This window comes from Tasmannia lanceolata, unplaced genomic scaffold (genome assembly GCF_043159265.1).
Source record: "Tasmannia lanceolata isolate RefF3 unplaced genomic scaffold, GAP_Taslan_0.1 ptg000003l, whole genome shotgun sequence".
Taxonomy (NCBI): domain Eukaryota; kingdom Viridiplantae; phylum Streptophyta; class Magnoliopsida; order Canellales; family Winteraceae; genus Tasmannia; species Tasmannia lanceolata.
The window spans coordinates 18,879,706-18,895,522 of NW_027518680.1; the positions used below are offsets into that span (position 1 = coordinate 18,879,706).

A 15,817-nucleotide genomic window follows, 5' to 3' on the forward strand; every position below is an offset into this window, starting at 1 on the left:
TACGAATCCTGCTTCCCTGCTTTAATCAGTACATGCTTATGTATAATCTTGCTCCGGTTTAATCAATTTAGACGCAACGGGAATTTTTGATATTTTGATCTGTCTACTCATGACTAGTGTGTTTTGTATACGTTTATGCTTTACTATGACTCGTTTCACCTATTTGGATAAAAATCAGAATTTCTAAATATATGTTTTACCCCCAGCATTTCTGATTCTGCTTTACTCACAATACATGTCTTAACCTTTTGACTTTCGCATGCTTAGACCCAACTAGGGTAGATATGTATCACTTCGGCTTTCGAGCTCACATGCGGTTTTACATTTTTCAGATCATGAATCATAATTCTGGATGGGCCTGGGAAGGCTTCTAACTAGTCTTAACTTTGAGAGCTCTAGTTCACTTGAACTCTTATTTACTTTACTTCATGAGTACCTGTTGGCTTTGAATAATTTGAAAAGGGGCTGTAATAATTTGATTTGAGCATTAGTTGCTCTGATTCATGTTTCTAATCATCTGTAGAAGAATGGCCAAATTGTATATGATATTTGAAAACCTTGCATGACTAAGAGTTCTACCTTGATAGGCGTGCGACGCCTATCGCGCCATCGGTTGAGGGCATGACAGAATGGTTATAATCCATAGATCAAATCATCAGATAAATAAATGATGGGCCATTGGGTCCACCAAAAAATAAACATGATCACCACAAAGTACCACATCTATGGTTCATGTTAGTAAAAAAAATGGGGACAGGCATAATCTGTCCCACTAGCAACCCTCTTAAAGAATTATAGATTCCCCTGTTAGACCCTGTTCGTTTAAGATTTTGACAACCTATTGTGAGTGCTAAACCAATTATTGGACTCAAATTGAAATGTAATTTTGCTTCCAATAATCGGTTGGTACTCACAATCAGTTGTCATAATCTTAAACAAACAGGGCCTAACTGCGCTACTCACTTGACATCAAAATATTTCAGACCATTCATTCAGTGAGACCCACTATGGAGGCAGCCACTATTAATAATTCCTGCTTTACAAAAGGAAAATTATTAAAAAAAGAAATTGACAAACGGTACCCAAATTTAGGGTGTTTTGTTTAGAAACTTTAGTCAATGGCATTTATGGAATTTTTCTATATTTTTTCTTTATTAAATATATTTTATTAATATTACCTAAATTTTTATGATATTTGAAAATAATTAATTTCAAAATTTTTCTCAAATCCAAACTCCAACAATTTGCATAGCTATTATCTACAAGAGTTTTTCACATGTATAGGAGGCACGACCAGTTGCAGGCCTAGCGAAAGTAAGAAGATCAAGAATTCAAGATGCAACAATGAGCCCAAGGCACAAAGAAGACGCACGATTTGGGCACGAAAGAGCCTACACCAGAACGAGCTTAGGATATTATTAGGAGGCAAAGATGCAACTATTAGAAAATCAGATTATACTTGATAGATTTACTATCATTCATCAATTTCAAGATCTTTGAATAATGTTGTATTAATGGAGGAGAAACTAGAAGCAAGAAAAAGGCGATAGCTACAAGCTACATAACCCACAGCACATACATACACACTAAGTTACAAGTTTACAACATAAACTTTGAATCGAAAAACACCAAGAAATAATGTCTTAAAAATTGGTGAGTTAAGATGAACCTTCACCAAATAATAAGGGAATATTTTGTCTCTCTCCATGGATCCCAAACCGAAGAAATTTGTCTCTAATTTCATACATTTCCTTTGCAACATCTCCCATCACCATTCGTTCTTTCGGTAATTCTGCAGAGCATACAACTCCAATCCTCAACAAAGACACCAAGCACTCTCGCGATCGACATATTTTATCTCCGTTACTTTCAGCATTGTTGGCACCTCTTATTTCCTCATCTTCTAGTGGCAACAACGGATCCAAAATCTCCATCACTCGTTCAGGCAAAGCCAACTCGACAAATTTGCGAAGGCTTAGGTCATCCTTAAATATGTCATCGGTGGGGCACTTTTCCGTTAATAATTCCAATAAAAGAATTCCATAACTATATACGTCCCCGGATGTTGACACATGGCCACCTATCCCATATTCTGCAATTTCACATATCACTTATACTTTTGTTATGAGAAAGGACGCAAGATATTCCTTAGAAGCTATAAGAGAATATAGGAGATTTTGTTTTGAAAAACAAAAAGGTAAAAAACTTCCTTTGGAATTAATTCTTGCCTTTGAGTCTTGAGAAAAGGAAATAATGCATAAGCATGCATAAACAAGGATTTGTAGTCCCACCCATAAATTTAGGCACTTAAAATCCGTCTCATTTTCCAGTTTAATTGAACTTTAATTTTTTACATACAAGAGAAAGTCGCATCAATGGAAATAAAAGTTCTCAAAGTTGCTTCCACTCGCAAAAGAAATGCGAAAAAGTTGATTAAAAATCTCACGTTTCTTAGGACAAATTACTAAAAAATCCCGAGGATGAATTTTACTTGCAAAAATTCATCCAAACTTTGTTTTTAGTTACTGAAATCATCAATAATTTAGCTTAAGTCACTTCTACTGTTTTCCCTATCCATTTTACACAGTTGATAATAAATTGATATTGTAATAGCAATATTAAGAGACACAAATAAAGATAGCAATAAATACTAAATGGTATATTTTTGTAACACAATATAGAAATCAGTGTTACAGATACCAAAAGAGTTTCCTATTTTTAGGTGACTTGGTGGTCATCGTCTGAAAGTTTATTTTTTGAACAAGATTTGAGAACTTCTATCTTTGAGCTATTTTGGAATTGATATTTAATTTGTTGTTTGTGTACAAATACTTATTTACTACTCATTTATTTGGTACCTCGCTGTTAATTTAGGTTTTATTGTGCTACATTAGCTATTTTAAATTGTAAAATATTTCAGATATTATTCATCTAAAACTAAGAACGTTGAAGAAACAAAGAAAATTGTTACCTGGAGCAATGTACCCAATAGTTCCCTTTAATCCAATCGTGTTGCTTCGATCTTTAGAGTAGTTGTGAATGATGGTCGAATGGAACCTGGCTAACCCAAAGTCAGCCACATGCCCATTCATGTCTTCATCAAGAAGAATGTTGCTCGGCTTTAGATCAAAATGAGCGATTGGCATATGACAATGATGGTGAAGATAATCCAATGCAGAAGCTACATCAATTGCTATGTTTAGTCTCTCAATGAAGTTCAAAACCCTCAATTGATGTTGCTTATCTTCCTTTGAATGCAACCACTTCTCTAGACTCCCGTTAGGCATGAACTCGAAAACGAGAGCTTTGAATTCATTACCTTCGTAATCGATACTTGAACAAGAAGTTAATATCTTAACAAGATTTCGATGCCGAATATTTCTAAGTGCTTCGCACTCGGCCATGAAACTCTTCGAGGCTCCACGTAATTGAAGGTTGAGTACCTTGACGGCAATAATATTTTCATCGGGCCCAAGTACTCCCTTATACACGGTTCCATAACTTCCGACACCAATTAGATTGGCTGAACAGAACCCATTTGTTGCTTTAAAGAGATCTCCGAAGGAAACCATCACATGTTGATCCTCTATAGAAGTTTGGGAAGATGGTTTCTTTTTTGACTTCCTTATCCAGTAAAAAGCCACACATGCACAAAATAAGCAAATCAAACATATAACCACAATTATTACTGGGCAGATCACTCTAAAAATTAGAGATTTTCCTCGGGTAACATTTTCTTGGATGGGGCAAGCAGGTAATTTTAATTCTTCGATACCACCACAAAGATCTTTGTTTCCAATGAATGAAATACCCCTTGCATCGCTAAAGAAACCTTGTTTTGGTACTTCACCCTGGAAATTATTGAAAGACAAGTCAAGATATTTCAGAAACAGAAAGCCCTCTAGATTTTTTGGAATCCCCCCAGAAAAGTTATTGTGTGAAAGACCAATGGCTTCAATAGATTTTAAATTACTCAAAATATGAGAAATAGCACCTTCAAAGGAGTTGAAGTCCATAAAAAGTACTATTAAGCTCTCACAGTTTCCAAGAGTACTAGGAATTTCACCTGACAATTTGTTCCTAGAAACATCCAACTTCCCTAATTTTTTCAAGTTGCCCACTTCCAATGGTAGAGATCCAGTCAAAGAATTTCGAGACAAGTTAAGTAGTATCGATAGGTTTGAAAGGCGGATGACTTGCTCTGGTATAGTACCATGAAGGTTATTTTTAGCAAGTGACAACACTAATAGATTGTTACACTTTCCAAGCGATGAAGGTATGCTTCCTTGCAAGTTGTTTTCACTTAACCAGAGTGTGCTTAATAGTGTAATGTTTCCAATGGAGGATGGGATTTCCCCTGACAACATATTTCTTGCCAAGGACAATTTTTGCAAGCTCAACATCTTACCAATTGATTTAGGAATAGTACCCGTGATGAAGGTATCATGTATAAATTAACAAGACCTGTAAGTTGATGAGATTTCCAATGTCACTAGGAATGCTCCCAACAATTTGGCTTTGTCCTAATGCTAGTGTACTCAGCTGAGTAGAGAGGTTGGCTATGGAGCTGGGCAACATGCCGCCAAAACGATTGAAGTCTAGATACAAAATATTGAGATTAGTACAGTTGGCCAAATAAGTGATGAAACTCAAATCTTCATTTTTTCCAGTTCCAAACTGATTACCAGATAACAACAGCCTGCGCAAATACTTTAGGTATCCAAGATTTTCAGGCACCGGTCCGCTAAAATGGTTTTTGGATAATTCAACTCTTTCAAGCCGAGAAGCATTGGATAAAGAGATTGGAAAATGTCCTGTAAATTGGTTGCTTCCCAAAAGTAGAAATTGGAGTTCAGGGAGAGTGATTCCTATGTCAGTTGGAAGGCTACCATCTAGTTGGTTTTCTGTAACAGAAATTTGCACTATAGATGAGAGATTATAAAGAGATGAAGGGAAGGTACCTGATAGATTATTTTGAGCAAGGGCTAGAGATTTCAAGCTCTTGATCCGGGCGAGGTCATTCGGTATTGTTCCTGACAAATGGTTATAACATATATCAAGCTGAGTGAGTGATGAAAGGTTCCCCAGTGAAGATGGGATGCTTCCTACAAGAGAATTGTAATTTGAAATCAATATGTTGAGATTCTGGAGAGCGCCAAATTCCACAGGAATATTTCCTGTCAGATTGTTGTAGCCCAAATCGATGATTTGCAGGTCCATACAACGTGTGAGATTGGTAGGAATTTCCCCTGTAAGGGAATTGTGGCTCAGATTAAGAAATCTCAATCTAAATAAACCGCCAATTTCTTCTGATATTTGGCCATTGAATTTGTTTTCTTGGAGGTAGAGTTTCCTAAGGAAGGTGAGATTGGATATGGAGGGAGATATAGAACCCACCAAATTTTGCCCACTAAGGTCCAATATGGTGACCCTTTGATGCCTATGACTACAAGTGACTCCTTTCCACTCACAGAAATGAAGAGAATGGTTCCATGAGCTCAAGGTTGGAAGAGGATCACTTATCCTTTGCTTGAAGACAAGTAAAGCCATTTGATCAGTTTGGTTTCCTAATAAGGAGGTGGTAGCAATTCTAAAGAGGAGATTTGAAGAGAGTACAAATGACCAAAAGACACAGAGAGTATAGCCTAGTTGTTCCATTTGGCTTGCTGAGCAAATACTTAATTCCTTTCTCCCAATTTCATTTCATATATAGAGAAAAATGTGCATGCATTTCCTCCACTCAACATAGCTTTCTTGACTTAAGTATTCCCTGTGGGTGAGGGCAGGGAGTGCTGACTTGGTCATGTGGGTGGCAATATTTTATCGTCACCCAGAAAAGAAAAATCAAATAAATGAGTGCACATGCATTGCCTCCTTTCTTTTTTTTTGTCACGCCCCGAACCGTAATCACAGCCTGAGAGAGTGCCGTATATCTGCAAGGTGAATCTCACAACGTACAAGGCCTAATGTCATCACAAGAAAGTAAACTCGGCATTAAATTAATATGCTATATCTCTACCGGAAAAAAGAATAATAAATATTGGTAGAAGTATCAGTCCAACCACATCACAACTATAATAAAAGGAAAACACTTTTAAAACGGTATCCCATGTGGAAAATAAAAACGGGAGTGGTATGTGTTACGACCTTGATTCGGATCGCAACGGATTGATCTTCTCAGAGGAAAGATCGGCCTCTTGACCCACTTCAAGAGAAGGACCGTCCTCCTTTCTGCGCAAGATACAACTTAGTGAAATAAATCTCCTCTTTAATCATTTAATCAGCTACAATTATTTGTGGAAACTAACTTCCTACGTGCAACACTAAAAAATTGCAAAGTGGTAAAAACAACCTACACAAATCATATTAACTAAAATCTACACAATAATTCACGTCCACGCCCAATCCTTAAAAATTCTCAGCAAAATATATACGTAACATTCCATCCGTCTTGGAATCAACCTTGTCCTCAAGGTTGGATATGAACCACTGTACCATTGGTGAAAGATTTGCGCAGAACCTTTCAAAATTCTTCCCTCTTCTCTTTTTCGATTTCCTTCTCGCTCCCTTTCTTCTCTTTGTCTTGCGATTGGTCACCAAGTATTGAGGAAGCTCCATTTTCAAATTTATCTGATCGTGTTTTTCATCAAAGCTCCATTGTCATGCTTGTTTAAAACAATTTGCATTTTTATGCACGAATGGTCGTGGATGAGGATCTTCTTGATGGCGTACAGGCTGAGAGGAATGACGGATTTTCCGATGACGAACTCAACAGTACTGAAAATCAACGACTCCTTTATTTTGTGGCCTTTTCTCTTCTATTTGATTTCTTTCACTCCTCTTTTTTCCTCGCCCTTTTCTATTTATTCTTTTCTTTTTCGTCATACACGCCTTCTTGACGGTGATCTCGCTGAACCTTTTATTCATCTTCTTTAAACATGGAGGCTCTTCTATCTTCACACCAAACGAAAGTACGTTCTTGTTGAACTTCGCATTCATAACAAAAAACATCTCATGCATCGCCTCAATCATTATCTCTTTTCCTACAACAAGAGAACTCACCTTAAGTTTCAACCGTCCGATCGTTGGATCATCCATGCCTTGCTCTGATACCACTTTGTTACGACCTTGATTTGGATCGCAACGGATCGACCTTCTCAGAGACAAGATCGGCCTCTTGACCTGCTTCGAGAGAAGGGTCGTCCTCCTTTGTGCACATGATACAACTTACTGGAATAAATCTCTTCTCTTTTATTCATTCAATTTGCTACAATTATTTATAGAAACTAACTTACTACGTGCAACACTAACCCCTAAACTTTAGCAAACTTTCTTAAAAAATTACAAAGTGATAAAAACAACCTACACAAATCATATTATCTAAAATCTACCCAATAATTCACGTCCACACCCAATCCCTAAAAAATCTCTAACAAAATATATACGTAACAGTATGACCATTGATTTGACCCTTTTCAAGTTTTATTTAATGATTTATGTGGATTTGAGCTCCAGCCCGTTTGCTAGCAGTACTCATAATAAAATATAAAATAAAATACTGTCAATAACATTCACTTAAATCAATTACACTAATCAGTGTAGAACTAATAATCTAAGTTTTTTAGACGACAAAGGCAATGCTATGTCCAAGTACCTCCGTGAGGGTCAATTCTCAAGATCTAAAATATAAACTATGCGTGAGCGAATGCCCACTAGAGTAATAAAGCATAACTATTGTTAAAACTAAACAGGCCAATAGAATAAGAGTCGTGCTAGGGAGACCGAAAGTAGGACCGAGCAGGGGACCGAACAAATCCCATCTCCCCGTGTGGCATGAAAAAAACCTGCCACCGGTGCTCCTGGTTTATAGTTTTCATTGTAATTAAAATTAAAAAATACAACATGATGCTGATTTCCCGGAGGAAATCTTTTCCCCATTCTGTAATTTCCTCTCTCTCTCTCTCTCTCTCTCTCCTGCTTCTGTTTTCTTTCTGCTCTAGTTTCTCCTCATTACTGCTATATACCCACACAGAATGGCTTTATCCATCGGATTTTTTATGGAAATTAATATTTGCCTAACTCCCACTGACCTCGATGCTTGAACACAGGAAGCTTTGTTAGCCCTTGTCTGTCTCATGTGACTACCTGTCAAGAGCCCACCAACAAATCTTGATCTGCTGTTGTGGGTGAAGAATTGGGGAAATGGAAAATGAAAAATAGGTTGTGATAGTTTCTTCGTGTTGTTGCCAGAGATCCATGCAGAAACCTACTATTTTTTTAGGACTGCTTTAAATCTCAATGATTTTAAATACAATAACAAATAAAAAAGAGAGACAGCCGATTGCAACGGTTTCTGCTCGCCACGTGGCCAATTTGGATTGTAGGTTTCCCCCATCGGTGCTATTCTCGGTCTCCTTATCATTTTTCATAGAATAAAGGCAGGCAATGAACAACAAAGTTGAAGTCACAAGATTATATACAATATCACATGTTCTAAAGGCAATTTCTCTGTCATAAGGGAACTCACAAGGAATTCAATTTTGAACAGAGATCGATCAATTCATCGAGATCCAAATCACGATTTAATTTTCTTGTTCCGAAATGGGTCTCTTCAATTCTTCTAGGTGTATGCTCTACTCCAGGTAAAGATCTGCCCGAATTCTATGGTTTCGGGTACAGGTACCCTTTTGTTGAAGGTCGTTCGACCTTTTCTTGGGATTATGGCATGGGTTACTTCAGTGTCGTAGGGCCTAGTACTCGGACACTGGCTCGAGGCAGATCTGACCCCTTTCTGTACCCCTTCTTACCCTGCTCTGAAAAAGCAAGGTCACCATGCGTCCTTGGACGTCGGAGACTTGGTTCACATTCACACAGGGCCATAGAGTCTTGCAGAACCTTTAGGTTCACATATCCGACTTGGTTCACATTCACACAGGGCCATAGAGTCTTGCAGAACCTTTAGGTTCACATAGACACGTTGCATTATTAGCTGGCAGTCAGCAACTTCACAAATTCTTATCGATAAGGCCAACATATTAAATGCCATTGGCATTGTTAGGTCTAAAATTGGTAACAGGTTATGGTAGGGCCGGAAGGGCTGATCTGACAAGCCACAGCTGAAAGGTTGGTGGAGTCCTGCGCTGCACAAGGGCACAGACAAGAAGACAAAGGGTCAGAAGACCAACCCGGAGTGTTGCTCCGGACGGGCGCTTCGACACTCAAGTCAGTATGAGCAGGAGTGCAGAGCAATGTCAGAGCAAAAGCTTAGGGTTTTTTGTCTCAGATCCCTCACCTTAGCACAAATGAGGGCTATTTATAGTGTGATCCTAAGCCACCTGTCCAGGACAGGTGGTAGTTCTGAGCCACCTGTCCAGGACAGGTGGTGGCCTCTGTATGGACCAGGTCTCATACCTAGGAGGGGCAGGTGGAAGTCCCTGATTGGTCCAGGTGTCATACCTAGCAGGGACAGGTGTTGGCTTTGCAGTGGTCCCTGGGAGGGCCACGTGTCAGCAACCAATTGGTTGCTGAGTTCGGACCCCATCGCTGAGTTCGGACCCCATCAGTAGTTGCCCCCTGGTTCTCCGAGTCGTGACAGCGGCTAGGGGAAGCAAAAAGAGGGTTAAAACAGCATCTGGCCGGCCTTAAGGCCTCTGGGCAGCTGAGGCCGGCCTCAGGCAGGGGCCAGGAAAAACCACGGCGGCCAGGGGCCTCTGGGCGGCCTGGTCCGACCTTGAAACTTGGTCTGAAGGAGTACGGCCGAACAAGAGCCTCTGGACGTTTCAGTCCGGTCGAAATCTGAACCAGAAGTCTGGCCGGGAAAACCTCCTGGGCGTCATGGCCGGACAGATCTCCTGGACGAGGCGGCTAGGCCGGACAGGTCCTCTGTCGCCTAGTGAGTGCGCCATATCCTGTCCGGCTCCGGCTAAGGCGCTGGACGGCCAGGCCGGGCAGGTCTTTTGTCGCGTAGCGATTGCGCCATATCCTGTCCGGCTTAAGCTGTGGACGGCCATACCGAGCAGGTCTTTTGTCGCGTAGCGATTGCGCCATATCCTGTCCGGCTTCGGTTAAGGTGCTGGACGGCCATGCCGGACAGGTCTTTTGGCGTTTAGCGAACGCGTCATATCCTGTCCGGCTTAGGCTGTGGACGGCCAGGCCGGGCAGGTCTTTTGTCGCGTAGCGATTGCGTCATATCCTGTCCGGCTTAAGCTGTGGAAGGCCAGGCCAGGCAGGTCTTTTGTCGCGTAGCGATTGCGCCATATCCTGTCCGGCTCCGGTTAAGGCGCCGGACGGCCATGCCGGACAGGTCTTTTGGCGTTTAGCGAACGCGTCATATTCTGTCCGACTAAGGCTTCTGGGCGGCTATGCCGGGCAGGTCTTTTGGCGTTATCACTTTGGAACTTGTACCTCGCATTGAATGCGGACGGTGCATTTAATGCGAGCGGCGCATTTAATGCGGTAGGTGACGTGGCGCACTCCGGCTGGTGGGAAAAGGGCGGGATTTTTCCCGCTCTTCCAAGCCTATATATACCGGAGTTTTTACTCTTCATTTTTCACTTTTCACATTCTTCTCTCCTTCTCTGCTGCTCGGCTAGTCAAATTTCTGCCCACCTCGGATCAGTGAGCCCGGAGATCTTCGGTCAACACCTCAGTTCGGTAATTTCTTTTAGCTTTTCTTTTCTTCCCTTTTTATGTCAAGCACTAGTTCCGAGTCGGACTCTGGCTCAAAGGAGTCCGGTTCGACTAGTAGTACGGGGTCCGGGGCGTCGGAGAGGACGAGGCCGGCCTCGCCTACGGAGGCCGGTGTTGAGGACGAGGAGATAGTAATCGTAGTAGACGAGGAGAGCGGAGAGGAAGTGATTGTGGACTTAGACACAATCCCGGTCCGTGGGGACGGACCGCACCGGGTAGAAACCAGCGACGACGAAGAAGGCGTTGAAGCGGTAGTTCCTCGCTTGCCGCGCGCGCCTGTTGAGGTGATAGCGGAGGCACGGATGGAGGCCAACCCACAGTACAACGTCGGGGCCCTGTACAAGGTGAATCATCTGGGGCCGGGCAAACTTCAGGCCGTCAGGGACAAATACTGCATCCCTGATCGGTACATTTTGAGGGCGGCCGTTGAGGGGGACCGGGCCAGCAACGATAGTGCAGATCTCTGCCTATACGAAGAAGCCTTACGGGCCGGGCTCAGACTTCCCTTGCATCCATTTTTTGTCGATGTGCTGAATTATTACGGGCTGGCGGTTACACAGGTCGTGCCGAACTCTTGGAGGACGCTGGTCGGCTTCCTGCACCTTTTGGGAGTTCGGCTCCGTAGGAACCCCACCCTGCCCGTCTTCAGGATGTGTACGCATCTGAAGAGGCACAAGGACGGCGGTTGGATCTACATCAGCCAACGGCCCGAAGTGAAAATGATCACTGGCATACCTACTTCCATTCACACATGGAAGAACAGGTTTTTCTACGCTAGGGACACCGAGCAGGGCTCCCACTGGCCGTTCTCATTGGAATGGAGAACGCCGGACACCCAGAACCTTAGTCGGAAGCCAGCCCTTAAGGGCTACGACTATATGACCTTCGCTTTGATCAAAGAAGAGCTGAAGCGCGGTCAAATAAACTGCTCGGAGTTCTCCGAGGAGGCCGTCTTAGTAGAGCTCGGAATCAGTCGTGCGACGCCGGCACGTACGTGGACCCTTTTAGGCCAGCTTTCATTTTTTGAACTGTTCCTTTCTCTTTTCTTTTTTTTAACTCTGTTCTGTTTTCATGTTCAGAAATGGTGAAGCAGATGTCCATGCTGGACAAAATCAAGCAGACCTCCCAGGCGTCCCCAACGCAGGAGCAGCCCCAACCGAAGGGCAAGAAAAGAAAGGTGCCGGAGTCAACTCCGGCGATGGTCGCACTGGCCGAACCTCTCAAGAGCAGCCGGGCGACGCATAAGATTTCCGTGAAGCCGAGCCGGGCAAATTTCACCGGACAGAGCTCCGGATCTGCAGGGGTCACAGAGCCCCAACACAGCGGGCCGGTCCTGGGCATCCCTGCCGCCGCGGCGGAGAGAGGCGACAACGTCTTCCGCCCAAACTGGGCGGTGCAGAAAACGGACACCGGCCTGGGGGATAGCCGGGTGGCCACAGAATTGATGTACCAGGGCGTCCTCCCACGCGACTGACGGGAAGCCGAGAAAGAGGCGCCGGAGACCTGTGCAGAGGCGATCGCCTCCGCCCTCTATCAGCTCCAGGTGTACTCTAGGGATATGGCGAAGAAGAGTTATCTCTTCTCTGAGACGCTCACACAGATAGAGTCCGAGAAGGGCCAGCTCCAAAAGGACAAGGACGGGCTTAGCGAAGCCGTCCAGGTCAAAGAGGCCGAATGCAACAGCTTGAAGGACGAGGTGCAGAGGGTCAAGAACCAGGCCGTGCAGGATCTCCTAACTGCGAGGGAGAGAGCTGATCAGAGGGAGAAGGTGTAGACACCCCATTTTGCTCTACCTTAATCGATAAAGAAATTAGGGTTTGTTTTCCGTCGGTTTTCCAATGTCTTTCTTTCCCGCATCCGTTTGTTACATTTCTGTGGGAGCCAGATCCCGCGAGAGGGGCGTGGGGCGCGAGCCGCCGCGCGCTCTCTTGGTCTCTAGTACCCACGCGATTGGCGTGTGCTTCTTAGTGTTGATTTAGATTCGTCTTTTATGTGAACTTGGGATCACTAAGGCAATCCGAATTCCACATAAAAGAGACTGACAGAGTCGCCACCTAGATGTGGGATCTAGGACCCGTAATTAACCAGAAATCTAGACTCGCTACCTGGTTACAAGAATGGAAGGTATGGGGATTTATCCACCACATGCACCATTCCTGCCCGATAATCGGTCTTCGATTCCAAAAGCTAACTCTTTTAAATTTATTTTAAATGGCTCATTCAACTCTATGTTAATATGTTATCTACGGGACATGCATCCTATGATTTAATTTCAATGTGAATCCTAAATGTGTATTTTGATTTCTTGATTTGTCTGGATTCAATCTAAGTGCAAGTTCTCCTAAGATTCTAATCTCATGGAAGATCCTAAGTGATTTAATTAAGAATTTAGAATAAAATTAAAATACAAAACACCACAATTTGTTGTGGTGCCGACTCGCGGTTGGTATGCCATCTGACATCCAAGCTGCCTACGTACCCAAGCCTCACTGGGATCAGAGTCGACGTAGTTCGGTGCACCTAAGCTAAGCTACATATGCCTAACTCAACTAGGACACCGACTTAGACGGATTTGACTGTTTCAACAGTTTTAAGAGGAATTATTTAATTCAAGTTGAGGATTTTATTATCTTAGGATTTCATCTAAGATGCTATATGATTCTTATCTGAATGCAAGTTGTCCCTTAGACTAATGCAGGTTTTGCCTACATCCTAGTTTACTAGGCTTGTCCTAGGGAAAGATCGGGTGACTAGTGTAACTAGACCTATGGTACGGTTGCTATTCATAGCAAGCGTCCGTGATGAGGCTGGACTCCTAACTCTAGGACTCCCTAAAACCTAGGACACGGCACGACACCAGTGTTCCTAAATTGGGCTCTAATGGTTCTTAGATTGGAAACCATAATCCAATGGTTCCGAAAGACACAAGATAAATCGATTTAAGTTCTCGAGGTTAATGAGTTTCAGATTTCGAAGATTTTCAGTTTCTAGACATTTAAGGATTACCAATGGTTCTAGGGTTCACCAATTTCGGCCTTGAATGGCATCCAAAGGAGGGAATCGTGCGCTCTTTCCTTGTGCAATTTAATACTTAGGTTATAGCATCTTATTGCCTGGCAGAATCTCAGGATTTCCGTGGACACTAACCTCGGAGCCAACAACATGCTATAACTTAAATATTCAAATTGTCAAAGATCAAGTTGCAATTGGGATACGATTATGGATGCACGGGCCATTTTTCCAGGAAAATCTAAAGATCCTAAAATTTCTGTTTCAATGGATTAAGGAGTGAACATGTGACAGAATTTTAAAGTTCTTTAGGAATTTTTATATGATTTTCAATTAATTTCGAATTTTCCATGGATTTTATCAATTTTAAGCATATGAGCGGTTTTACAAGTGAAATTGTTGCAAATAAATTCGAAATGATTTGAAATTTCTACAGCAGCAAGATGAAAATGTATGTAGCTTACAGGATGAGTTTTGCATATTTTTATATTAAATTCACATTTAATCTTGATTAAACCATTAAATGTCCAGATTGCACAATTAACACATAAACTAGTAGAAATATAACTCTAAATTCTATGAAATTTCTACAGAAATACTATATGAATCAAAATAGCATGCAGTGAGATTTTCATGAATTTTAGAAATTATTTACTACCAATTTCGGATTTTACAATTTCCAGACCAGATTATAAATTAACACTACATCCCATATTAAAACAGATCCAAATCACACGAAACCTTTACAGTAACAAGTAATATGGAAGATAAGACTACTGTAAAAATTTGATGAATTTTAATGATGATCTGATGTTAGTAAAAATTCTCCTAAAATCTGATAAGTTTCAAAGAAAATATTAAATAATATACCAAATAAACTCCAAAAATCTTTACAAATTCATGGTAAAATGAATCAGTAACATATTATTTTCCCACGAAATTTCATTAATTGTAGAATCTGTTTGGTATATAATTTAAATTTTCTTCGTCAAAAGATGTTTTTTGAAGAGTTTTCCATTTTTAAAACACAATTTGCGGAAAAAATCAGAAAAATTCGGAAAAATACAGAAATATTTTGAGAACAATGCACCTACCTGTGGTGAAGATCTCCGCCCAATCCAAAAAATATAAAAAATCCTGCCGCCGCCGATCCGCTCCGCCGTCTTTCGCTTTCTCTGGAGTGTTTAGATGGAGTGATTGAGGGAGTGAAGAGATAATGGAAGAAGAATATTAGGGAGAGGGATGGAAGAATATATTGAGGAAAGGGATTGGAGGGAGTGATTAGAAGAGATAATGGAAGAGAAAGAGATAATGGAAGATAAATTTCTTTTTTTTTCCTTTTCTCTTATGGATGGGAAGGGAGATATATATAGGGAGAGAAAGAGAGAGAGAGAGATATGTTGGTGGAGAGCTCATCATGTTGTCCCTCTTAGTGGAGAATCCATCATTATTGTTCTTAGTGGAGGGCCCATCATGTTTCTTAGTGGAGAGTCCATCATTATTGCTCTTAGTGGAGGGCCCATCATGTTTCTTAGTGGAGAATCCATCATTATTGCTCTTAGTGGAGGGCCCATCATGTTTCTTAGTGGAGAGTCCATCATTATTGCTCTTAGTGGAGGGCCCATCATGTTTCTTAGTGGAGAGTCCATCATTATTGCTCTTAGTGGAGGGCCCATCATGTTTCTTAGTGGAGAGTCCATCATTATTGCTCTTAGTGGAGGGCCCATCATGTTTCTTAGTGGAGAGCTACCATCATTGCTCTTCATAAGAGGCCTCACAAGAGGCCCCACTGAGGCCCCACAACGCGGGCCCCACAATGTGGGCCCTCGGTTGATTCGATTTTAAACAAATGTTCAATGCGGGCCCACCAAACGAGTCCAAATTTAATCAAAATGCATCATGCGGCCCCACCAAATGGGTCCAACTTTCTCGATCCAAATTTAATCGAAGCACCCAATGCGGGCCCACCAAACGGGTCCCAATTCTCTCTGGTTTAGATTTTTCTGAATAATCATTCTCAACATTTAGCGGGAAAATACGAAACACGACGGAAACGACCAAAAATATTTAGAAATGTAACAAACGGATGCGGGAAAGAAAGACATTGGAAAACCGACGG

General features: G+C 41.8%; 1 pseudogene across 1 annotated transcript; it reads right to left on the bottom strand.

Moving 5' to 3' along the window:
- Positions 1-1,493: 1,493 nt before the first annotated feature.
- Positions 1,494-5,677, bottom strand: LOC143853320 (uncharacterized; annotated as a pseudogene). Its single transcript, XR_013237073.1, has 2 exons — positions 2,972-5,677; positions 1,494-2,092 (listed from the first exon to the last, which is right to left on the bottom strand). The product of XR_013237073.1 is annotated as an uncharacterized LOC143853320 (transcript).
- Between the last annotated feature and the right edge of the window lie 10,140 nt (positions 5,678-15,817).